This window comes from Vicugna pacos, chromosome 9 (assembly GCF_048564905.1).
Source record: "Vicugna pacos chromosome 9, VicPac4, whole genome shotgun sequence".
In the NCBI taxonomy this organism is placed as follows: Eukaryota; Metazoa; Chordata; class Mammalia; order Artiodactyla; family Camelidae; genus Vicugna; species Vicugna pacos.
The window spans coordinates 39,622,720-39,648,193 of record NC_132995.1 but is presented as its reverse complement, the minus strand read 5'-3'; the positions used below and the strand labels follow the sequence as shown (position 1 = coordinate 39,648,193).

Genomic DNA, 25,474 nt, shown 5'->3' with positions numbered 1-25,474 from the left:
CTGTCCGGCACTTCCTCCACATTCTATTAATGAAAGCAAGTCACAAGACCAGCTCAGATTCAAGGAGGGGGAAAGAGACACTGTCTCAAAATCCAAGTAGCTGCCGAATCACATCACAGAGGGGGTGGTCACAGGACGGGTAGAGAAACGGCACCACTTTTGCTAACAGTGTACCTCCAGCCAGCCCTCTTCTTGGCCCCAGGCAGAGGCTCACTCAGCCTGAGGTCTCTGCTGCCCTTTGCTGTCCTCTCTGCCCAGGAAGCATCTTACATTGAGAGGCGAGGACAGAATCTAGCTTTCGGTACCTATACATCCAGGCTGGACCCATAATATGTCGTTCCAGAAACATTCTGTTCACCAAACGTTTATTCCAGCCCTACTCTAAGGCTGGGTACAGAGACCCACACAGGGAGGCAGGAGATCCTCAGGGTTAAGAGCTTGGACTCTGGAGTCGAACAGGTCTGGCTTTGAATCTCTGCTCTTACAGGCTAGGGCAAGTCACTGTCCTTTCCTGAGCCTGTTTCCTTATCAGTAAAATGGGGGTGGTAATGTCTGTGTTAACAGGGAAGCTGCGAGGCCTGAATCAGGTACCCACGGTCAAGAGCTTATCGCAGCACCTGGTTCAGAATGGAAGGCCACTAAATGGTGCAATGATTATTAATAATAAATGTGGGCTAAGGGAATGCAGAGATGAATGGAGGTCTGTGCAACTTTCAGCCAAATGTGCATAATTAATACTTCCTCCCTCCCCATCCTGGCCCAAATGAAATATACAAAGGATCTAAGGAAACCCATTAGCCAGCGCTAACTTTCATAACAAGAAACCTCACAGCCTCGGCCAGGGCTCCTTTGTGACTGGGGCACGGGGATGGAGTAATGACACCCCAGTTGGCTTCTGGGCTCCAAATGCAAGCGGCACCCCTCACTGTGCTTACAAACCCCTCCTCCTATCGCCGCGTGCGCCCTGTGGAAAACGGAGGTGCACCTGCGCCAGTGGCTGCCCAGAGGCATTTTCCCCTTGGTTGCCTGGACGATTTTGTCTCCACACCTGCAAACAGCCTTCCTCTTTTCCTTCTCTCCAACTCAAAGCGCGCCTTTGCTCTCCACGCTGCCTGCCTCCCGCGTGGAGTCAGCGGGGAGGGCAAGGAGAAAGCTGAGCTATTAGCCGCTCAGCTGGCCCTTCTCAGAGGCTGGAGCTGTTTTTAGCTCTGCCTCTCAGGCAGGCGGGCCTGGCCTGGAGGTCTGGGCCCAGCCTGGTAAATTAATAACAGCAGAAGACTGTCAGGGCCCCGGTAGCGCCAGGAGAGGGGAGGAAAGCTCCCTCTGAGCGCTGCTAGGTTGGAGGTGCTCCTTTATTCTGTTGAAAACGAGAGTTTCTCCTTTGAATGTGCGTTGCCTTTGTCCAGACGCTCTTTGCCAAGCGACCCAGTGTAATTAAAGACAACAATAAACTCCCCCCTCCGTATATTTTTAGTGGAAAACAAAAACACATTTTCTATTCTGAAACTGCATGCCTGCGTGAGAATGACGAGAACTTGGATGCTGCAGGTGTAAGCGGCGGTGGAGGGATTCTGAAGCTTCCAAAGGACAGAAAAGGTTTTCTTAAAAGGCATTTGTAAGTTGAGGCTGCTCCCAGGAGCCTGGGCTGGGCAGAAGTTGGGGTGGTTGGTGTGCAGCAGGGAAGGTTTGCTTTTTAAGCAAGAGGGTCAGTTTCTGGGGGCAAATGGGCTCCAGGCTGATACAGTCTGTTGGCAAAAATAACTCTGGATTTGGATCTAACAAAGACTATAAAAGAGAGGCTCAGAGACTTGTTTTCCAGCCTTGTGGGAGTCAGGGTGGTTTTAAATGAAGGGCAGATGTAGCCTGAGGCCAAAATCCACCTCCCCCAGTACTGCTGTAACCTTAGTAAAGGATAAAAAGGAAAGGCGGGACTTTTATGGTAAGAAAGAAAGGGTTTGACAAGGCAGCTTCCCTGAGCCAAGAGAAGGGTTCTGGGGACACAGGGAAGGGAGGTGGGATCACTCTCTCTGCAGGGGACACCGGGGAGTGGGGAGGTGGGGGCCTTAGGCTTGTGCAGGGGCTCAGTGATCCGACAGGCGAGGTCCGGGCAGGAAGAAGGGCAGCAGGGGCCTCCAGCTGGTGTGGCCCCTTAGGGCCTCCGGCAGGTCCTGTCAGCTCCCTGCCAGGCCAGTCCTCGCCCCACAGCTCTGGCTGTCCTCGCAGGACCGATGCTCGGCGACTGTACGAAAGGACACTGAAGCGGGGGCCCTGGCTTTCCAAGGTAGCACAGCACCTGGCACCTGGGAAGGGCTTGGCCCCTTATGCTGGTGACAGAAAGCAAAAGCACAGGCTCCGTGCAGTGAAAGGGACTTTTTACCTTTACGCCTTCCCAGGAGTGCGGGCTTCCCACACTTCAGGTCTGGGGAGCTAGCAGACTCTCGAACTAAGTTAGAAACTTCTCTACACCCGTGACTGTCTAGCAGCTCCCCTCCCCTGTCCACACCTGGGCTCAGGCGTTAGGACCAAGTGTGGGGCTGAGTGTCAGTGACTCCTCAGAAGTGGGGTCTGGGCAGGAAACTGAGGCGGGGCACAAGAACGACATCACAAGGGCCCTGGAGCAGAGAGGCCTGCTTCTTGGTGGACCCAGGGTCAGCCCGGGGCTGCTGTTGTGGGCTCTGCCCACAGGAAGGGTGAGGCCAAGGTGGAGGCCTGGGGGCCAAGAAGGAGGGGCCAGAGAGGCCTCCATTCAGGTCTGGAGGATGGGCGGTGGGGGTGTTTCATCCTCTCTGGCTTCAGTTCTTCTGACACTCTCCTCTCTCCTCTGACTGGTCTGCCTCCAGGCTTTCCGGCTGCCGTCTATTTTCCAGAAGGCCACCAGAGGGGTCTGTGTAAATCATGGCTATGGCCTTGCTACGTGCTCTCCCTCGATTCCCTCCCATGGCTCCCAACTACTTCCAGGACAGAGTCCAAGCTCTGTAATGCATTATGCATTCAAAACCTTCTGTGCTCTCTCACGTGTGTTCTCACTCACTCCTCTATCCTGGGGCCTGGCCTACAGAACTTGGGGTCCCCCAGTTGGACCACTCACTGCACCGCATGTTTGCGTATTGTCAATGCCCTGCCCCTATTCCCTCCGTCTCCCTCCAGGGCACCTGCATCTGTGGTGGACAGTTCCATATCTCAGGTGGCTCTGGACCTCAAGAACGTGGGGTCACAGGAGGATGCTCTGCCTGCTTAAGAGTAGGCAAGCCGTGGGGCTGGACGGGTGAGGACGGGAATGTTTTAGGGATCACCTGCAATCAGTGAGGAGCCGGAATTGGAGACTAAATATCCAGCCTCTAAGGGTCACAAGGGGACAATTCCAAGGTGTGCTGTCCACAAGCTCCCGGCGGGGTCCTAGGGGGCTGTGTCCTGCCTCCACAGTGACCCACTTGTTAATGCCTCCCTCTCCCCCCTGCATGTTTGTCACCCCCATTTTGTATGTTGGAACCCTCCCCTCCATGCGATGGGGTTAGGAGGTGGGGCTTGGGGAGGTGATTAGGTTGTGGGATGGAGCCCCTATGAATGGGATTAGTGCCCTTCTAAGGGTCCTGAGAGAGCTTTCTCCCTCCCTCTGCTCTCTGCCACGTGAGAGGTTGGCATTCTGCAGCCTGGGAGCGAGTTCTTACCAGGCCCCAACCCGGCACCCTCATCTGGGACTTCCAGCCTCCAGCACTGTGAGAAATCAGTTTCGGTTGTTCATAAACCACTCCAGCTATGGTAATTTGTTGTAGCAGCCCGAGCTGACGACTGTCTTACTTCCCTGGATTACCTCCAAAGTCACCCCTCATACCCAAATTCTAATCTCAGGGTCTGCTTTTTGAGGGAACCCAAACCATGATGCATCTGCTGTTCCTTCTGCCCGCTACTCTAACGTCTGTGTTCACTGGTTATCAGCTCAGGCTGTCCTGGGTCGGCTTCTCTGAAGTTAGCTGCCATGCTCTGTGCTCCTGAGGCATCTGGCTCTGTCCTCTGGCTGACGTGCTGGTTGGTGTAACTTGTCCACTGTCGGTGTGGTCCAGGGTGTGGGGCCCAAGCATCAGGGCTATGCATTCATATCTGTGCATCCAGTGACTGGATAGTAGGGCGTCAGCAGATATGTGCTCAGGGTGTCGACATGACGGGTATTTGCTGGTGTTAGTGGTCTGGGCTTGGGAACAGCAGCAAATAGTGTTGTCTATGCCTTACATATTCTTCCTCCCTCAGCCAAAATACAGAAAAGATTTTTTTTTGAATTACAGCTTGCATTTATTTGCATAGTGTGAAGGCTTCTCAAAGCTCTTTTATGTGAGCCTGGGTTTCACCTAAACTCTGTGAGGAGCAGACAGCATTGCCCCATTTTACAGATAAGGCCTCTGAGTCATGGAGGCTAACTGCTAGCTGAAGACAATAACCGTGAAGGTGGAGATTATAGTCCACAGAGGTTAGGTAAATAGCCCAGAGGCTCATACCACAGAGCCAGTGGGAGGGAATTAATTGGCCAGACTCCAGGCCTGGCAGTCTCCTGAATCCACACTCTCTCCCCTGACCAACTACACGGAGTGGGTGCCTGCTGCTGTCAGGCTCCATGTGGGGGGCCCACCCCACCCCTCCACTCCATTTCATTTTCACAACAATCCTCTGAGCTGGAGAGTGCAGCTCCGTTTTTCAGAGGAGGAGACTGAGGTTCTGAGAGGTTCCAGGGACAGAGCCAAGCTCCCCCACAATGTCTGTCTGACTCTACAGCCAGTGCTCTTTCTCTTTAGCCAGCCCATATCTTTTTCCTCAAATTTCCCAGATTTTATGCCCCAAGCAGACAGCACAGGGAGAGGATTATTTCAGAAATATGTCTGGCAGAGATTTAAGGGCAGGCACTGCCCACAAACCTTGGGTGTCTGTGTCTGTGTCTGTGGGGCTGGAGATGCAAATGATGGGGCTGGACTGGCAGCGCTGGGGCAGCTGTTGGCTAGGGGCTGGGGCTGGGCTCATGAATATCTTTGCCTCAGATTTATGAGGGCTTTGATGCAGAGTGAGGAGGAAGGAGAGGAGAGAGAGGAAGAGAAGATAAGGAAAGGAGAAGAGGTGGTAGAGGAGGAAATTGTGGCCCTTTGGCTAAGGGTGAGATCTCCCCTTCTCCTGCCAGCCTGCACCAGACCAGTCCCTTGCACTTTTTGAGAAACAACCCCACATATCTTCTCCTCTGGGAAGGTGGGAGATCAGGTGGAGAAGGCCAGACATTTGCCAAGTGAAGAAAGGCTTTTCATCATTTAAGCTCAAACAGCCTTGGCGCTTCCCTTTTCCCCCACCCCTGGCCCCACATCCCACCAGTCGCCAAGGCAAATCTCCCTCTTGAATAGAATCTGTCCCCTGGCTCCTTTCCACATCGTCACTCGTCTGGACAGCTGGAGGAGCCTCCTTGCTGTCTCTTTGCTTCCATTCCTGTCCCAAACTCTGCCTCCCGCACTGACCCCAGAGCGACCCGTTTACAAATGCACACGTGACCGGGTCATCCTCCTGCTTACATGCTTTTGCGGATTTCTATAATAACAGAGTGCCTTACACAGAGTCACACGCAGGGAAACCAGCTGAAAAACAAAAGTCCTGGTTTACAGTGTTTGCTGATTGCCATGGGCAGGGACTCCCGTGATTTCAAGCTGTATGTCGGGTCTGGGGACACACAGTGGCTCTCCTCAAGTGGCCAGAGGTGGCTCTAGCACGTCCCTGCATAGCACAGATGAGGCACCGCTTTAGGATTTTTATCTTTGTCTGCCTCCCTCCCCTCCTCTCTGTGTTTATCCAAGTTCTCCCCACTCCTCCATCCCACTCGTGGGCTCGCTTGCTCCAGAATGCCTCCTCACACCCACTCCCGTTGCTGTAATAGTTGGAAGGACTCCCACAGCACCTCATTGGCCCTCCTTCCAGGATCGCAGGTCCCTTTCCTTGGGGAGGATGGTCCCTTCCAAGGGCCCAGCCACCACGTGTGCATTCTGGGTGTAATTAACTCTTGTCAGTAACCAGGCCATTCTAGGGGGTATGGATTGAGCACCAAGCACAGAGTCAGGCTCAGTGTAACCGCCGGTGGGGGAAACAGAGTTGTCCCCCTTGAGCCTGGCCCTGGGGGACCAGAGAGCTGGCATTGGGTTTCCTGGGCATCAGGGCATGGAGCCCCATGTCAGCAGCTCCAGCACTTTGTGGTACCAGCAGCTGCTGTGTATCCTCCACCCGAACCTGATCCTCCTCCTGGTTACGCCTTCCTCCTCATCTCAGTGGACAGAGGCCACTTATCCTGATAAGCAGATGATGCGCGCATTCATGGGACATCAGACAGGACTGAAGGGGAATTTTCAAGGTCAGGATGTGCCCTTTCTATTGAGACTTCAGTTCTGCAGAGAAGGAAAGGGAGAACCTCGGCCACTTTTCCTGCTTAATCCCCTCTAGGGTCGAGGACGCCCCCTAGTCCTACTTGAATCTGCCACCTGCTCCCCCAAGGCCAAAACGTCCCAGCTCCTGCTTCCTACCTGGAAAAGACTATTGCCCAGAGAAAATAAACATTTCCATTCAAGGAATCTATAAAATGTTTGTAAATGCCAGCATGGGGTGCATTAAAAATGTGGATTTTTTTTTTCTTTTTGTAGGAGCAAAAAATTGGGAATAACCTAAACATTCATCAGTACAAGATTGACTTGAGTCAAGGGCAATCTGCTTCTAAAACGCAACGAGATTTTCCGTTTTGAAAGTGTGGTAGACCTGATGATTTGGACGACAGTCCAGGATGTAAGTGGGGTGAGTGGGGTGACTGGTAACTTGGTGAGTGGGGAATGTGGCAAGTTGCAGAGTGTTTCCAACGTCCCACTGGAGCAGAAGCCAGGTCTCTTGTTCACCACTGTCTGAGGACACCTGGTGCAGAACCTGGCCTCAGGAAGTGCTTGATAAATGTGCCTATTATTACCGTTGTCAGCAGGCCGTAAATAAATGATGAACAAATCCTACTTTGTATAATCCTATGTAGAGGCGTGGAAAAAACTTGGAAGGAACCTCGTGAAAACGTTAATAGAGCTTACCCCTTTGGAGCAGAATTAGCCAGGAGGGGATAAGATGCTCACTTAAAATATAAACATTGTTAGAATTTAGTATAAGTTTGTAGGACTTTTGTGATTAGAGTGAAAACCAAAAGAAGTGGGGAAAAGGTCATTCATAATCCTTGCCCTGCAAACACACTCACCTGTCTGCTCTTGAGGACATACTTGGGTCTTTGCAGGCCTGGGTGCTAGTCCTGCTCTATTGATTCCTGCCTGGATAATACGAGCTCGTCTCTCAGCAGGCGGGAGAGGGAACCACAAGTAGTAATGAGGGTCAAGCGCTCAGTGCTACCCCAACACACAGGGGTGGCTCCTAACCGTCAGCTGCCTTCCCCCTTCCCTTGGAGTTCCATTCCCTAACTCCCCCACGTCCCTTTTTTCACTCCAGGACCTTTTCTGCAGTTCAACAGAGCTTCATGAGTTCCTAAAACATGATCAGGGATGAATTCTCAGGAAGATTCAGCCCAACCTTGTCATTTTGTGGCAACCAGGGCTCAGAGAGTTTAAGTGACTTGCCCAAAGTCACACAGCTTCAAAGTGGTAGAGAGAGTATTTGTACTGAGTTCCAAAGCCATATGCTATCCCTGTACTGCACTGCCTGTACTGCACTGCCTGGCAGGGCCTTAATGTTTTGTCTTCCCAAGAAGACTCTTATAGGTAGAGATGCCTTACTCCAAGACCCAAGAGGGAGGAGTTGCCAGTGGGGACTTTTAACAACTTGGCCGAGGCCACCCTGCCTAAGGTTCACTCCCTCTGGAGTGAGAAAGGAAGAGGCTGGGCTGGAAAAGCACACCCACATTTGTATGGACTCAGGGACTCCCCTCTCTCCTCCCTCCTCCCCCTCCCCAGCCAGTCGTCTCCAGTCACACACCTACCTGGGCTGACCTCCCCACGAAGAGGTCTTCCTTGGTCATCACAAGCCTCAGAGCCAGCCAGATAGGGGTTTAAAACTCTGCTGTAATTAGTTGTGTGCCTCAAGTTACCTAACTGCAAGATGGGGACAGTGAGACCTACCTGCCAGGTGCATGTTAAGAATTAGGGGAGACAACAGTTAACAGCTGCCTGGTACGGGGTCTGGCGTGCCACGGGCAGGCTGGTTGGATGGTAGACAAATCATTTTGCTCCTGGACCTGGAGACCACCTTTTACACGTGACTGGATAAAACAAGAAAGTAATGTTTCTGTCTCAAAGTCGGTGTAGTTGCCTTTTCACCATTCTGAAGGGCACTGACTATATGGGAACAGGATAGTCGAGTGGTTAAAGCATAGTCTGATGAGCCTTAGAGCCCTGGGTTCGAGTCCCAGATCCACAATTTTCCAATCAGCTGACCTCAGGCAAGCCCCTGGAATTCATGAGTCTCCATTTCCTCATCTGTAAATTCAGGCTGTATTAACATCTGCCTGTTGTGAATATTAATGGGATGAAGGATGGAAAGCACTTTGCCCAATGCCTGGTATATGGTAAATACCAGTAAACGTCGGCTTCTTCGAGTATTTTATCCTTGTTATTGTTATTACTATTAAGCTGCTGAAGTTCTTCATGCTGTTCACCAAATATTTTCTGTTGACCTCTGGGCAAATGGTAGGATTGTACTTCTCTGGCCTGTTAAGGTTAGGTGGGAACTCTGACTTACCTGGGGCTCATGAAATGTAAGGGGAGGTATGTGTGTCACTCTGGGCAGGACTTCTAAGGGCTAGTGTGTGATTTGCTGCCTTCCCTTCTCCTGCCCTGAACATACAGTACAAATGACAAAATCTTTGTTGAGGTGAGCCACTGAAAGTGGGGGCTAGTTGTTACAGCCACATACCTTGGCCTCTCCTGACCAGTACACATAGGCAGACCCCAGCATGGGTGATAAATGGCCTTCTGCTTTGTCTTGCAAAGGGGGAGAAGAGAGAGGCAGAGGAGTTTGTGCAGTCCCTCATGTGAAGGGTTTTTTCCCAAAGGAGTGATTAAAGCTAGTGGGCCGGCGTCCTCCTCCCTCTGACTGGAAGAACTGGGATGCCTGTGGGAGGCTGGCTGGTCAGATCGGGGACCAGATTGCAGCTGTGCATTTCCTCTTCGGAACCAACTGGTCCTCTGCCTGAACTTCTCCAGCAGTTTCTCTGCCAAGAGCAGGCTGTTCGTGCTTCTTCCTGTGTTAACTTCCCAGTGACTTCCTGGGATCACTGCTCACAATGATTGATTGATTGGTTGGTTTAGAGCTTTTTTTAATTGCAGTATGGTCAGTGTACAATTTTTCATCAATTTTTGGTGTATGAGGATTTAAATAAAAACTGCACTGCCTTGAGGCAGACCTGGGAAAATTCCCCTGTGTTTGCTCCCCGCCCAATCCACCAGCAGGCTTCCTGGGCAAGGCCACCAAAGAAGGGCCCTGGCCTGAAATATCACCCCCTGGGGACCCTCTGAATCCCTGTGCCAGGGATCCTGGGAGAAGATGGTTGAAAACCCAGGGGCCCTGGGCAGCTCTCCACGTGTAATTCCTGGGAAGAGGAGGGCTGTGACTTCCGTCTATCAGTGGGTTCTCAACCAAGAGCCAGCCCCCCTGCAGTCCCATTCTGAGGAAGGGGTGGGGCTGTGTCCTGCCAGAAGAAACGCTCACCATCTGGTGCGCATGGCCACGTGCTAGAGAATTGTCTTCAGCGTTTGAACAGCAGAGATTCAGAGCAAGGCTGGGGAGATGTGTTATAATGTTCATGGGGGATGGGATGCAAATGGCTGGACACCCCAGAACCTCAGTGTGCCCGTTGAGAGTTGGGAAAGTATTCTTATTTTTTAAATATCACTGCCTTTCACGATTTTTGAGCCCAGAGGCCTCTAACTGAGCTTCCTGATGATTTCTTCCTTGAGTTTTAAATTTAAAAAAAATTTTAAATAAAATTGTTATGGTCTTAGCTTCAAAGACGACCTGATTAGCTATGAACCACAGGCTTCCTGGCCTTCCCCCTGCAGGCCTAGAGTTTTCAGGTTGGTGGGGCAGGGCTGTGGGCATGCCAGGGCACGGATTTTCTCTCTGGAAAGGCTAGAAGGCAGCAAGCTTGGCTTAACAAGGCAAACCACAGAAGCTGGTTACTCTCATGCAAAACCCATTAACGGGGGCCTGCTTAGAGTTCTGTGTGGTGCTGGTGATGGGGGAACAGAGGCATAGCTATTAGATGGCCACCAGAGAGGTGTGGAAGGAGGCAAATAAAGTCAATTGCAGGGGAGCGTAGAGGAAAGGTCCCCAAAATGGCTTGGGGTGTGACTGGTCAAGGAGAAGCCTTTGAACAGATCTATAAAAGTATTTTAGAGACCTGAGGTATAGAAAGAGCTCATGGACATTTCAGCAGAGGAGGTAGTGTGGTCAAAGACAGAGAGATGAAAAGTTTGGGGCTGTGGAGAAGATGCTGGTGGAAAAGGGGTGTGCCTGAGACTGGGAGTTGGCGAGGGCAGATGGGGAAGGCCTGAAACACCAAGAGGGAGGTTGATGTTGTCAAGTCTGCAGTTTGGAAAGACCTCCCGTTTGAATACCCCCAGTGATGGGAGACTCACTACCTCTGTGGCAGCCCATTCCACGTTCAGCTCTGACTTATAAAAAGTCCTTCCTGGGAGCAAGCCAGTGCCTGTTGGCCTTGGAGGTACGTGAAGGACCAGTCTAGGCCGTGCTTGGTCCTTCCATCCTTGTTTTTGTCCTCGTTAGAGCAATAGACATTTGGCTTTTGGACCAGCATGATAACTTCCTTTTCCCATGACCATTATGAAGTTTAGACATGTGCCCAGAACCTCCAGGACTTTCGGTCAATGACTGACGTTGGCCTGCTCTAAGGAACATCATCTGAATTCATCTCCACAGTTCTTCCCTGGAGGCTCAGAACTTGGGGGATTGGGGTTCATTCAACAGGCCTGATTGTGAATCTCATCTTGGTTGCTCTGTAGCTTCCTGACCTTGAGCACGTGGCTTTGCTCTCCAAGTTCAGCCACCTCAGCCTGCCACGGGGTGGGGGGCCTGTAAATGACAATAACACCCCCAGATCACTCCACTCTGGTTAAGAGGCCTCTCTCTTCCCAGGCTGCTGAGATGGAGTTTGAGACGATCCCTCGGCAGTGCAGTCATTGAGACGCTGCTGGGGCCCCTGACCCCTTTCCGATCACCTTACTTCCCTGATGCTCAATTTATGTGTTTTCTGACCAACAAAGGCTGCTGGAGGAAGATTTACTCCTGTCTCTGTAAATGTATCTGCTTAAGGGCTGATGTCTCCACTCCATTTCTGTCGGTTTGGGATACAAATGCAGTATGCATTTTGTAGCTGCCTCGATATGTTTTTAGACACAATATTTTAACAGTACATTCTCTGTCCTGCCTCTCTAACTGTCTTTGGGAGACCCTGGGATTTGCTTTTCTTGAGCCTTTGGCTCTGTGATCCTCTAAATCTTGAGTGTCCAGTGGGGTCAGCCTGCTTGGCTGCGAGCCTGACCAGGAATCTGAAACTACCCAGCGTCAGAGAAGGCGGGCTCCCCAGATCACCCAGTTCACCCACTCCTGTCTCAGCCTGGAGGTAAAGACCCAGAGAGCAGGGTTGGGGGGACTTGTCTAAAGTCACAGGGCAAATAGGTGGCGGAGGTGGGGGGACAGCTCCCCTCCCTATACCCCATGTCCTTCTCTATCTGGGGATCTGGGGCCCCGTGAAGCAGCCTGAGTGTTACAAGCATTTGTACATTGGAACAACACACACATTCCAGGCCTGCACATCTTCCTATAGGTCACAGCCGCCATCACTGGCCCAGTTCCAGACTCAGCCTTATTCACACTCAGGATGCCTGATCTGCAAACACCCAGTTTCAAAGCCAATCAGACAGACATTTCCTGAATTCCATCCTTCTCCTGTGCCTGTTCCTGGCCGAGGGGGAGGTCGTGCTGTGAAGCTTCCAAGGAAGACAGGATTCCAGCAGCTGTGATTTGGGGAACTAGAGTTATAACCCCCAACACTCCCCCATCCCCCAAGTCTCCACTAGCAACCTGGCCCTACCCTGGGCCTGGGGAAGATGTAGCCTGTTCCACAGTTTTCCTAAGAATGAAACGATGTTCAGTGCTGCCATAACCAATGACCACAAATTCAGTGGCTCAAAACAATACAGAGTTATCCTCAGTTCTGGAAGTCAGGGGCTCAGAGAGTCTTTGGGGCTGAGGGTCAACATGTTGGCGAGGTCGTTCCTTCTGGAGGCTCAGGGAAGGAATCCACTTTCTTGCTGTTCCACCTTCTGGAGTACTCCTGCCCCCTTTGGCTTGTGGCATCCTTCTTCAAAGCCAGGCAGTTAGCATCCTCTTTCTTGGAATCTTCTGTGCTCACTTGGCCTTCTTTTCTGTGTCAAATCTCCCTCTCCTTCCCTCTATATGGACATTTGTGGTTTTATCTAGAATTCACTTGGATAATACAAGATAATCTCCCATCTCAAAATCCTTAATTTAGTTACATCTGCAAAGTCCCTTTTGCTGTGTGAGGGAACATTCACGGGGTCCAGAGCTTAGGATGTAGCTGCTGTTGGAGACCATCAGGCAGGCTGCCACAGTCAATGTCCCACCCATTATACAGACTTGGAACCTGAGGCCGAGAAAGGTGAAGTAGTACCGGAAATCGAGGTCTCAGGTACTTGCTCCTTCATCCCAGGATCAGGGTTTGTTGAGGTCCTTTTGGGATCTGTAGGCTGCTCTTCAAAAGTGAATAATCTGACACTTTCTCACATTGGTGGGTCATTTTCTGGGAGTGGGGGATCATTTCATTTCTCCTTCCAAATCTCAGACAAATTCCCCCTGTTTCCCACATCAATAAACTGAAGCTAGTAACACCTACCTACTGACCTGGTTGGCTTTCCAGGAGGATTGCAATAATGAGAATTATTATTGCCCCTCGAGCACTTCTCTGGTGATCACTTAGTGCAACCTCCCTTCCTCCCTCCTCCCTTCCTCCCTTCCTCCCTTCCTTCCAGTGTAACTGAGGCTCTCCCAGCTGCTGTGGGTGTTGGGTGCTAATGACTCACAGCTGCCCCCATTCTCTGCAGACTTGCACTCAGTCAAACAGCAGCTTCCCAATGAGCAGCTGCCCCAGCTGCGGGCTCCGTTGACTGACTGACTGACCGGGGCATCCGGGGCTGGTCTCCTTCTGCCAGGTGGGTCCGACTTTTGGTGCAACTCATGCTCCAGAGCTGCCCGCGGGAGCAGGCTAGCCTCTGTGCGAGGTCACATTCTTCTCAGCTCCTGCTCCGTCCTGCTTCCCTCACTGCCCGCATCCCGAGAGCCCTCCCCTCTGACTCAGGGCATCCCCATCCTGCCACGGGCTCTGCTTCTTGGGAACCCACCCTAAGTCACTTTCTCAGAAGAGACTTTTTTTCCTTCTCTCTCTTCCTTGCTAGGAAGTCAGGAGAGCATCATTTCATGGAAACCAGGTCAGGAGAGTTTCTGTAGGAGGAGAGGCTGGCAGCATCGGGCGAGGGAAGCAGTTGCAAGATCAGGACCAAAGCTCATTGGCCTTGGCATTGAGAAGGTTGACTGGTGCCCTCCTGTCTAACTGAATATCCAAATTACAGTTAAATTTCACCTGCCTTCTTATTTGTGGGTCTATAAATCTTGTGAAAACAATCTTTCGTGGCAGAGAAATGCCAGGCAAGTCAGTGCTCCTGCCTTAGCCTTGGTTTCCCTGTCTGCAAAGGAGCTGGATGGTCTGTCTGAGATTTTATAATTCTAAGAACGTATCCACCTTCTGCACATAAGAACAGTAAGAACAGTCCCACTTACCAAGCCTTTGCTATGTGCCCTGGCACAGAGCTGAGCAGAGGATGTGAGGCATCTCCTTCCTTCCTCACCATCACCTTGTGAGATAGAAAGTATCTTTCCCCCTTTTATTGCTTCATCAATTTGTCTGTGTCCCTCATGGGTTCATATCTCCAGGCTGGACCTCACCCCTTGAACCAGGGGGCTTTAGTCTCTTCAGTCTCTGTTTCTCCTAACCCTGTCTTAGCTCAGGCTACTATAACAAAATACCATAGAAAGGAGGGCTTAAACAACAGCAATTTATTTCTCACAGTTCTGGAGGCTGGAAGTTCTGAGTTCAAGATGCCAGCATGATGCATGAAAGCTCTCTTCCTGGCTTACAGACGGCCACCTCCTTACTGTGTCCTTACAAGGGGGGAGGGAGTGGAAGGGGGAGAGTGGGAGAGAGAGAGATACAACTGGTGTCTCTTCTTATAAGGACACTAAGTCCATCAGGAGGGCCCCACCCTCATGACTTCATCCAAACCGAACTACCTCCCAAAGACCCCATCTCCAAATCCTATCACATTGGGGTTGGGACGTCAACATACGGATTTGGAGGGGGGTGCACAACTCAGTCCATAGCAACCCCTAGCCACGAGAGCATTAAATAGTCATATCAGGGCTCAACCCAGGGTGGGAACTCTGGTAGATATTGTAGAACGTGCCTCGAGATTATTCCTCCAAAATAGCGAGGGAACTGGGGCATTTATCCACCAATTCCTATCAGCCATGGGTTGAGAGCTGCTTCCAGGAGGTACCAACACCTGGCAGGCACGTCTGGTCTGCCTGTGTGAGCTGAGCACACTCCAGTGACCAGAGAAGGCAGGGTGCAGGGGCCTGCAGTTGAAGCTGTTGGGGCTGCACACTCAGGTATGGTCAGTGTTGAGCAGGTGGGGGCTGAGCGTTAGGCGTACCAACATTCAGATCCGAGCAGAGAAGGAGGTTCTGTGGTAACTTTAGAAGAGGTGGTTTCCATGGAGCTGTGGGGGTGGAAGCCCCAGTGGAGTGGGTTGTTCATGAGCAGGTGGTGCAGGAGCAGAGCTGGAGTGAGGACATCTTCTGAGAAGAAGATGGGGGTGTGGGGACAAGAGAGAGTTCTGGGTGCAAGATTGGAGGCTCAGGTGTGTGTTTTTGTACTGATGCTGCGGGGACAGGGAGGGAGTCGTGGGTGATGCAGGACGCAGGGAGGGAGATCTGGACACGTGAACATTTGGAGGCAGATCAGAGGCTAGAGACAGCGAGGTCCAGAGATATGTGCAGTGACCAGTCTGTGGGAAGCACAGAGCCTCTTCTGAGCAGTGAGTAGAAGGAAAAAGGAGAGGGTGGATTTGATAAGGAACAATGCAGGAACTTGATGGATGGATGGCCTCTATTTTTCAGGGGAATATTGGTGAGGTCAAGACAAATGAATGAAGGGAGAGAGGTTAAAGGGCTTGGTATCGTTGCCCCATTCTTTTTTTTTTTTTTTGGAGTAGAGTAACCGAGGTAGTTTTTTCATATATATATATATGTATATGTGTGTGTGTTTATATTTTTATATATATATGTATATATATGTGTGTGTATATATATGAACAATTCTCATAGCTGTCAATACAATTACATTTTCTATCACTGAAAATAAATACACATCAAACGCTTCTGTGCACTTAGTAAGGGTTTCATGGTCTTTGAAATTACTTATTGGTCTCACTTGTCAGCATTGTGTGCCTACGGAATGTAAAATATACCAGTGTTTTTGAAGGGCAATTTGGAATCGTTAATAATCTTAACCACGCGTATAGATTTTGACCCGACAATTTCATGAGATGTGACAACTTTCCTGTTTGAAAAGCCAAAGGAGAAGATACCAAGGACAAATTAGGAGCCAGGGAAAAAGGACTCCTTAGGTGTTAGGAAGAGAGAAAGCGCTAACATGTGTTGAGTATTTACTATGATCCAGGACCTACCGGCTAAGGTTTATTAGTCGTTTATTTCCACAAGTCTATGAAGGAGGTATTGTTATCATTATCCTGGTTTTAGAACCAAGAAATTGGAAGCGTAGCCGGGTATTAAGCAACTTGCCACAAGATATAAACCTAGTAAGTGGCAGAACCATAAGTAGAAGTTCCCCGAGTTTCAATGCTTAAGTCGTAATAGCCACATGCTTTCGCCCTGTCATCTGACACTCACCTCCATCTCGTTTGTTTCTCTTTTTTTTTAAATTGAAGTATAGTTGATTTATAATGTTGTGTTGATTTCTGGTGTACAGCATAGTGATTCACTTATACATCTATATATTCCTTTCTGTGTTCTTTTTCATTAGAGGCCATTAGGAGATATTGACTATAGTTCCCTGTGCTGTACGGTAGGACCTTGTTGTTCATCTATTTTATATACAGTAGTTAGTGTCTATGCTTCGTGAATTTGCATGTCATCCTTGTGCAGGGGCCATGCCAGTCTTGTGTGTATCATTTCACTTTTAGTGTATGTGCTGCCGAAGTGAGCACGTTGTTTTCTTTTTTCTTTATCTTTTTTTCCAGCTCTGTTGAAATATAATTGACGTATAACACTGTGTAATCTTAAGGTGTACAAAGTGATGATTTGACACACGCATATGTTGTAAAAAAAAGTACCACAATCAGGTTAGTTAACATCTCCATCACCTCACATACTTGCCATTTCTTTTTTTGTGATGAGGACCTTTCAGATCTGCTCTTTGAGCTGCATTCAAGGATACAGTGCAGTATTGTCAGCTATCTTCCTCATGCTGTGCGTAGATCCCAAGAACTTTTTCATTCATCTTATAAATGGGAGTTTGTACCCTTTGGCCAACACCTCCCCAGTTCCCCCAAGCCCCTGGCAACCACCGTTCTCCTCTCTAAGAATTTGATGTCTTTAGATTTCACATATAAGGGAGATCATATAGTATTTGTCTTTCTCTGCTGGCTGATTTCACCGTTGCCCCGTTTCTCTGGTTCTGGTGCACCATCAAAGCTCAAACCCAGAACCCATGCTGTGTGAAGAATTCCAGTGGGCTGATACATTCTTTGCAAATTCTGTGACAAATAAAAGAAGTCCCATTTCCCACTAATAGATTATTATATATTTATGGAGCTGATCACCAAAATGCAATGCTGAAAGGGGTAATTCTTCAGACTTTAGGAAGTGACTTACAGTGATAAATATCTACTCTTTTTCTCTCTTTCAGTCTTACTGGGGGAAAAAAAAGGCAAGACAAGTTGCATGTATCATGTAATGATCTTCATTTGCTGCTCTGCTGTGATTTTCACAAATGCCATTCTGAACAAGAGTATTACATTTGAGTTTGAAATCCTTTTGTACTAAAATGACGGGTACAGGAACATGCAAAATTACATACTTTGTTGTCTTTGATGTAAGATAGATACTCAGACTGTCCAACATGACAGGAGGCAACTTTATTTTCCCGACTAGAAGTAAAGATGCCTAAACAGTCTGATAGTTAACATGGTGAGTTGCGGTTAGACATTGTGGCACTACATTTGGAGCGTGGTAATAACATTCAGCGTTCCATACTTGTCTTCTGCGCCTGCCATTCTGTGTACTTCTACATGGTTTATGGTTTTAATATTACTCTCTGGGTTCATCCAAATCATGTTATGATGAAATCCTTCTCAAAGAAGATCCAGCTGACTAATGAAGAGCAAGATTTGCATCCAGCTTCATGGTGGGTTCCTCGGGCTGCAAATGATCTCTTGGACCTCTTGTGTTTCGTTAGGTGGAGGTAGAGGGAGACTGATCCTTTTGGCCATGAGAAACAGTTTGTAACTTTGCAAAGTCCTACGTGCACATTGGGGAGAAATTGAAGTTCTGTGTACTCTGTTCTGGAAGAACAGATCATCCACAATATCAAATATTTTAGTCCGGAGGGGCTTAGAGGTGTGCTGTCCACAATCGCATGTGTGAACATCTTGTCTGTACTTTCTGGTGTTTTTCATCACACATGTGGGACTGGATTCTTGAAGAGTTCCTAGGAATTCTGCACAGTTTATTTAGGGTGTTAAATCCCAGGCTGGTAAATTGGGGCCAGAAAGTGAGCAAACTTGAATGTGGAGGGTGCTGTGGTTTGGGGGAAACGATCTAGCGGCCAAGAGCAGAGGGGTTCCCGCCCCAGCCCTGACACTGATGCTGCTGTGAGCGGAGGCATTTCCTTCTCTGGAAAAGGAAACAGTCAAGGGCTAGCATGGGACCGTCCCCAAGGTTCCTTCCAGCTCAGATATGCTAGGATCCTACAACCCTGGAACTGACCTCTGTGCCTTCTCGTAACCAGCTGTATCATCTGGGAATCTTCAGCAAGCGGGCAGGGGAGTCTTAATGCAAAACCTATTTCCACACTCTAATGAGGCCGGTAGACAAGGCGAGGTCAGGGGACAGAGGGTAATGAAAACCCTGCTAGGTTTTTAGGTACCATTGGTGGTTCAGGTTGGAGAGGGGCCTTTCTCTTTAAAGACAAGGTATTTGCAATGGGTAAAACCTACATGCCAGTTTCCAGGCAGATCTGATGATTGGCTAAAGATGTTAGGGGAAGAAGGGTGATGAGGGACCTCCTTCTACACCTGAAAGACCACTGCTTTTTTGAATTGCACTGTGGTAGCGTCATGTTAATGTGGTACAAGCAGTTGTCAAGAAATTTTTAAAAATTAGCAGTGGGCGACAAAATGCAAGGGGACAGATTGGTGCCCAGGGTGCTGGGGGAAAGAATAATTCACAGCGTCCCAGTGAAAGCTCAGGTGGTTTGTTCTTCATTTCTGGAGGCAGAGCACAACATTCACAGCATGTGTGGGGGAAATTAACCTCTTGTTAATTTGGGGAGCTGCCGTCAGCCCCCACCCCCACCTCCCTTTTTCAGCTTCAGAGACAAGGCAGACTCGAGGAGGGGGGAACAGCATTGTCCCAGCATATGAGCACCCTCCCGAGTCCCTGGAGGGGTCCTTCTGGGTCTCCTTCTGGCCTGGGAGCCCCGTGAGAGCAGGGGTGTTGTTTTGTGTTGCTGGTGCCTGGCACGTGGTAGGTGCTCACTGAAGAGTTGTGGACTATGCAGCTCCTGGGAGCAACACTGGCACAAAGAACAGACAGGAACAGGAGGAGGTGAGGAGGAGGTGGGACTGGGGGTTTGTTACCCGCATTTGCCTTGCAGTAGGCTTCCCCCTGGAAGTAGAGCCTGTCTTTGGAGCTCTGCTTCTCCCTGGTCTCCTCATCTGCCCTCAGTGCTGGAGGTCAGTGGCTGAGTAGCAGGACGGGCAGAGATGCACTTTTTCTGCAGGCCCCACATGGGGGGAATTCAGCAGCCAGGGTGACTCTCTCCTGAGCATCCCAGAATCAGCTCCCGGACTGGACATCATCATGGTCAACCTGAGGGCACCTTGGAGGGAGAGGAGCCACTGTGCCCTGCCTGGCCTGGCCCTGGCTTCCCAGAGGAAGGCAGAGAATGTCTGTGCTCTGCTGTTCGGATGAGAAGTAACTTGTGTTTCCACGCTCGCGTTTTCACGTGGACATTATTCAGCTTTTACTAATTGGCTTTATGATTTCCTCGGTAGTTAATATTCATCTGTCAAAGATGGAAGCATAAATAAATAACTTTGGTCAGAGCACACCTTCTTATTGGGCCATACATCATGTGAGAGAGTTCGCATTCTTTAACCGGGAAGATGAAATTAGAAACATCTTGAAAAAGCCTTCTTGTTATCAATCATGTCATCTTGAACATGTTTCGAAGCTTGCTGCTGGCATCCGGAATAGATGTTTTATTCAAAAGAATGTATTTAAAGAAAATGACAGCACTTTTCGATCTCAGCTTTTTGAAAACAGGAAATCTTTCAAGTCCTCCTGACTACAAGCATTCCAGTGCCTTGGCAGACGGGTGGAGTGGCTGAAGCCTTCTCTGGGTGCACCAGTAAGGGTGGAGAACTTTCTGACCCTTTAGAAAGGGAGTGGGACGGGGAGACAGACTGATAAGGGTTTGGCGGAATATCCGGGGTCTTGCATAGCTTTGAAAAAAGTCACTTGCCCTCTTTGGGATCCAGTCTATGCATCTATAAAATGAAGAGGTTGTCTGAGATTAATGTCTTAGCTCCGGCTGCTGTAACAAATTATCACAGACTGGGGGCTTAAGTAACAAACCCTGATTTCTCACAGTTCTGGAGGTGGGAAGTCCATGATCAAGGTGCTGGCAGATTTGGTAACTGGGGAGGGCATCCTGCCTGGTTTGTAGATGTCCATCTTCTTGTTTCCTCCTTTGGTGGAGAGCAAAGAGCGAGATGCTTTTCTATGGGAAGTATAGTCCCATCACAAGGCCCCACCCTCATGACCCTGTTACCTCCCAAAGGCCCCACCTCCAAATAACCATCACGCAGGGGATGAGGATTTTCCTGGCTCGGGCTCACTGCCAGCTCCTCCCAGGATGGGGGCCACAGGGCTAGACACTATCTGAGGGCCCCTCCATCTCTGACCTGCTTGACTCCAGGAGAGGTGAGATGAGGGCTTCACATCGCTCCACGTATCCCGGCCCCTCCCTCCAGGAGGGCTCAGGATATCTCCCAGCCCTGGCCACGCCTGCATTAAGTTCCATGGCACAGTGTGGATAGGAAGGCAGTCCCTGAACCAGGAGGACAAGGTCCTACCTCAGCTCTACACGTTGTCCTTTACGACCTTGGGCAAGTCACTCCCCCTACCTGGGCCTCACTTCCCCTATTTATAAAATAAGGCGGTTGGATAGGCTGATCTCCAAGAGCCAAGATTTAGAAACCACACTGGGAGTTGAGATAGTTAAGGTCTGGATGTATTTCTGCAAAACAAATAGAACCCGATCTGTTTCCTCAAAGCCCAGGTCCTATGGGGCCATGTTTTCCTTATTGCCAGGACAGCTTAGACTCCGTTTGTCTGCAAGTGAATCCAGAAAACAAAGGGACTCAGTCCTTCCAGTTCAGGCCTCTGGTCAGCAGCAGAGGTCATTCTAGGAGCAAGAGCTCCAAGAGGTTTCTCAATCCCTGACGGTCCCCAAGAACAAACCCCAGAGCCAACAAATTCCACTGAGTTGGCATCCAACAGGTCCTCGATTGTTGGACCTAGAACAAGCATCAGACATCTTCCAGGCCAACTTCCTCACTTGACAGTTGAGAAAATAGAGGCCCTGGCAGAGGAATTCCCATGCTTCAGGTCACACCCCAGGCAGTGCAGAGATGGGAATCAATCCCAGGGCTCCAGCCTCCCTCTCCAGGTCTCTCTCTGTAACCCTCCATTTGCTTCTTTTTTAAAAGCATTAGCAAAACTCCTTGAAATGCACAACTTGATTTTGAATTCTTTTCTTTCTTTATGCATAAATCTAACATTGTAGTTTGTGAAAATGTAAACACTGAACTAACACTTTAAGCCAAATGCGGGTTACCACACCACTCTGCCACCCCGAATTTCCAACCTGAGTGAGTGTCAAAAACTCATCATGGACAGTTTGCCAAACACTTCACAGCCAAACCTCATGGAAAATTAATAATGTTAAGTGTGTCTGTGACATCTCACAGGAGTCAAACCGGTTGATTTAGGACAAACATGTCTCCCCCCAACCCACCACGTGAAAATGGAAGGCATTAGATTGAACTACTGAAGGCAGCAGGCCAGAACAGACCCGATCAGGGGAAATCTCAGCTCCTGAGAGCCCACAGTCTGCTGGGACAGATAGGCCTTGTAAGCAAGATGGGATATCAGAAGATGATTGACAAAGTGCTACAGGGCCTCAGCAGAGCGGGGAGCACTTCTGGAAGGCAGATCATGGGGAGAGGCATCTGGTCCAGGCTCTGGAAGAGGGGAAAGATTGGGGCATGAGCGGAAGTGGGCTTTGAGGCTCAAATGTGAGAATACATAGTGCACGTTGGAGGCGTAGTAGATGTAAGTGGAGATACAATTGCCAAAGGTGGGCTGGAGCCCATCTGTAGGGGCCTGGAATGCCAGGCTGAAGGCTTCAGCGCTCACTGAGGAGTCAGCCAAGCCACTGTAACAATGACGATTAATGAAGAGGGGGACATAAGGATTTTGGAGAAAAGACAGAACGAGGGTCAAATCTTGAGGATTCTGCTTGCCAGTTGGTGACCTTTGGCAAGTAACTTAACCAGCCATCTCTATAGTGGGGCACTGACCTCTGTTTTACAGGAGAGTTCCAGGTTACGTACTGCTTTTTGCAATATATGCATACCTTGTCTTATAGTGCTTCGCTTTATTGTGCTTTGCAAATACCATATTTTTGCAAATTGAAGGTTTCTGGCAACCCTGTGTTGTCAGATGATGGTTAGCATTTTTTAGCAATAAAGTGTTTTTAAATTAAGATATGTACATTGGTTTTTTTAGACACAATGCTATCACTCACTTAATAGACTAGAGCGTAGTGTAAATATAACCTTTATATGCACTGGGAAACCAGGAAGTTTGTGTGACTTGCTTTATTGTGATACTCACTTTACTGCCATGGTCAGGAGCCAATCCCGCAACATCCCTGAGGTCTGTCTGTAACAAGAGCTGACACGTATCTGTGTGCGCTGTGTCGTGCGTTGTGCTCAGCTTTACATAACTTGCATCCCTGAATCTTCAGAAGGACTTTCTGGAATAGGTAACTGTCATTACCCCATTAAACAGATGAGGACACAGGCTCAGACATAGTTACCTGCTTTACGCCACCCAGTATCAGAGCTTCCCACATATGCACAGTCACAGTGTCACACACGGCCCAGGATCAGCGTTAACGACCCAAGTGGTCCTGTGAGGAGCCAGGCACGTGCTGTAAGTAAGCATTTCACGTGAGCTAGCTTATTTAATCTTTGCAACAGCCCTTCGAGATTGGCGTATTACTCCTCTCATTACATGGTTGGTGAAGCTGGTGCCTGTTCCTATGAGACAGCTGACACTCAGAGAGCCAGGCTGTGGTTGATTTATCTTCACTGTCACATGCTCACAGATTCTGATTTACTTGCCTGGGGTGGAGTTAGATATTGGTATTCTTAAAAGCAAGCTGGGTGATTCTGATGTATAGTTGGGGCTGAGACCCTGCTGGCCTGGTAGCAAAGCTCATATTCCTTTTTATTTTGTTGTATTAAATTTTTTTTATTGAAGTCTAGTTGATTTATAATGTTGCATTGGTTTTAGGTATAGAGCAAAGTGAGTCAGTTTTCTATACATATATATATATATATATATATATATGTATATTTCCTTTATATGTTACTATAAGATATTGAATATAGTTCCCTGTGCTATGTAATAGGATCTTGCTGTTTATCTATTTTGTATATAGTAGTGTATATATGTTAATCCCAAACTCCTACTAATTTATTTTCCCCTCCCCCACCTTTCCCGTTTGGCAACCATAAGTTTGTTTCTGATATCTGATGAGTCTTTTTCCGCTTTGTAAGTTTCATTTGTATCATTTTTTAAGATTCCACATGTAAGTGATATCATGTGATATTTGTCTTTCTCTGTATGACTTACTTCACTTAGTATAATTTCTAGGTCTATCCATGTTGCTGCAAATGGCATTATTCCATTATTTTTATGGCTGAGTAGTATTCCATTGTGTGTGTGTGTGTGTGTGTGTGTGTGTGTGTGTGTGTGTATATATACACACCACAATTTCTTTATCCAGTCATCTGTCAGTGGACATTTAGGTTGCTTCCATGTCTTGGCCATTGTAAATAGTGCTTCTATAAACATGGGGGTGCATGTATCTTTTTGACTTAGAGTTTTCTCTGGATATATGCCCAGGAGTGAGCCTGCTGGCTCATATGGTGAGTCTGTTTTTTAAGGAAACTCCATACTGTCTTCCATAGTGACTTCACCAAATTACATTCCCACCAAAAGTGTAGGAAGGTTCCCTTTTCTCCACAGCCTCTCCAGCATTTATTGTCTGTACAAAGCTCATATTCTTAACCAAGATTTTAAAATGAAAAAAATCCATGTGCTTCTCCATTCAGGGTGTCCATGGATTCCCAAACCTAGATCTTTGTTCAGTGAACAGACTGGCTTCAAATAAAATGAAGTTTGAACCGCACTGCTACTACTATTTTTTTTTTTAAAAGGCAGGGGAAAGAAGCTTTTTCAAAAATTTAGATATACTGGTACATTAATAGGAGTGCCCAGGGCAAAAATAGCTTTTACTCACCTGTCAAGTTTCTGTTATCAGCTGCCAATACAACAAACTTTATTTTCTAAAGATATTGAAAAGAATTTGAGCTGTGGGGTTCCTGGATGGTAGAAGTGCGGGCTTTAGCAGGAGTGCACAAAACCAGTTTGCGTCTTCATTTCTCCCCTCTGAGAAAAGAACTGCTACACGAGGGCTCTTGGAGATGCCAGAAAAGCCAATTTGACTTCAGTACTTCAGAATTGAGATGAGTGTGGAAGATCATTTGTAATGTGTGATGCCATCTAGCTGCTTTCTTCTGTTTCTTGGGGACAGTGTTCTTCTAAGTTCAGACAGGACACTGGTCTCAGTGTGGTACCCAGCCCTCTGTGGGACCTGCATGCCACCTGGTTTTAGTAGATGCCCCACTTCCCTGACCTCTCCCGGCTTCTCTGCCTCCATTAGCCCTGGACACATCCTCTACAGCATGGATAGACCTGTCCCTGCTTCTCAGAGGGTCATGTGGTCTTGGTGTCAGCACCTTCAAGGATGACAGGCCACAGGCTGCCTCTAGGGACCAGGCAGGGGGCGGTTGCTTTAAGTTGTGATTTCAAAAAGTGGATGAATTGCTTGGATGCATTACATGAACTGAAACTCAAGGCGGATCTGGCTTTGGCAATAAGGTCTGCCCGTGCTGTTGAATACTTCTCTGCAGTCTGTTGCGAGCTCGTGGCTGACATTACCAAAGGGGCTTCGCCTGGGAAGGGGCAGCCTCCAGCTCCCCCAGAAGGTGGGCCTCGCCTCAGTGTGAATGTTTCAGTGATCGTGAGGAAAAACTTTCTCTTGTTCTTTTGCTAAAAGTAACAATAATAACTAAAATGATAGTCATAATAATAATAATAACTGTAACTAGTTATAATCGCCAGCATGGTGCTAAGCCCATCACAGATATTGTATATTTTAATTCTCACCACAATCCCCCGTGGTAGGTTTACTCTTAGCCCCATTTTGCAGGTGAGAAAACTGAGGCTCCAGAAATTCAGGAAGATGGTCTTTGGAGGTAGCAGGGCCATTTTTTAACCTGAATTTTTTTTTTTTTTTTTTTTTTTTTTTACTTCTAAGGCTTGTGCCCTTTCATCTCTTGGGAGTACAGACCTAGAGAGTTATTTTATGAATTCAGTTGAAACATACCTCTTGAAAAGTTCCTGCGATTAGTTCATATCTGCTTTCTGGAGGGAGAAGAGGGCCCTGCTACCTCTTCTGCAAGGTGTCCTTTCAAAGGCGTGCAGGCCATTCTGATGTCCCCTCCCTTCCCCTCCCACGGTTTCCCCCTGAAAGCTGGATGACACCTATCCTCTCAACCATGTCCTGATGGGCCCTTTACTCTCCTATCATGATGTCCATTTGATCCACGTTCATCTGAAAATGTTCCCTATTCCAAATATAAAACTGAAAACATGATCCCATGAG

At 48.6% G+C, this 25,474-nt stretch overlaps 1 long non-coding RNA gene and 1 other non-coding gene across 2 annotated transcripts in view; one reads left to right on the top strand and one right to left on the bottom strand.

The window, feature by feature from the left end:
- Nucleotides 1-25,474, top strand: part of LOC116281908 (uncharacterized) — a 554,075-nt gene that overhangs the window by 72,820 nt on the left and 455,781 nt on the right. The gene's annotated exons all lie outside the window — the stretch shown is intronic.
- LOC116281965 (U6 spliceosomal RNA) lies at nt 16,267-16,373 on the bottom strand. The gene has a single exon (XR_004191440.1). It is a non-coding gene; the product is annotated as a U6 spliceosomal RNA (small nuclear RNA).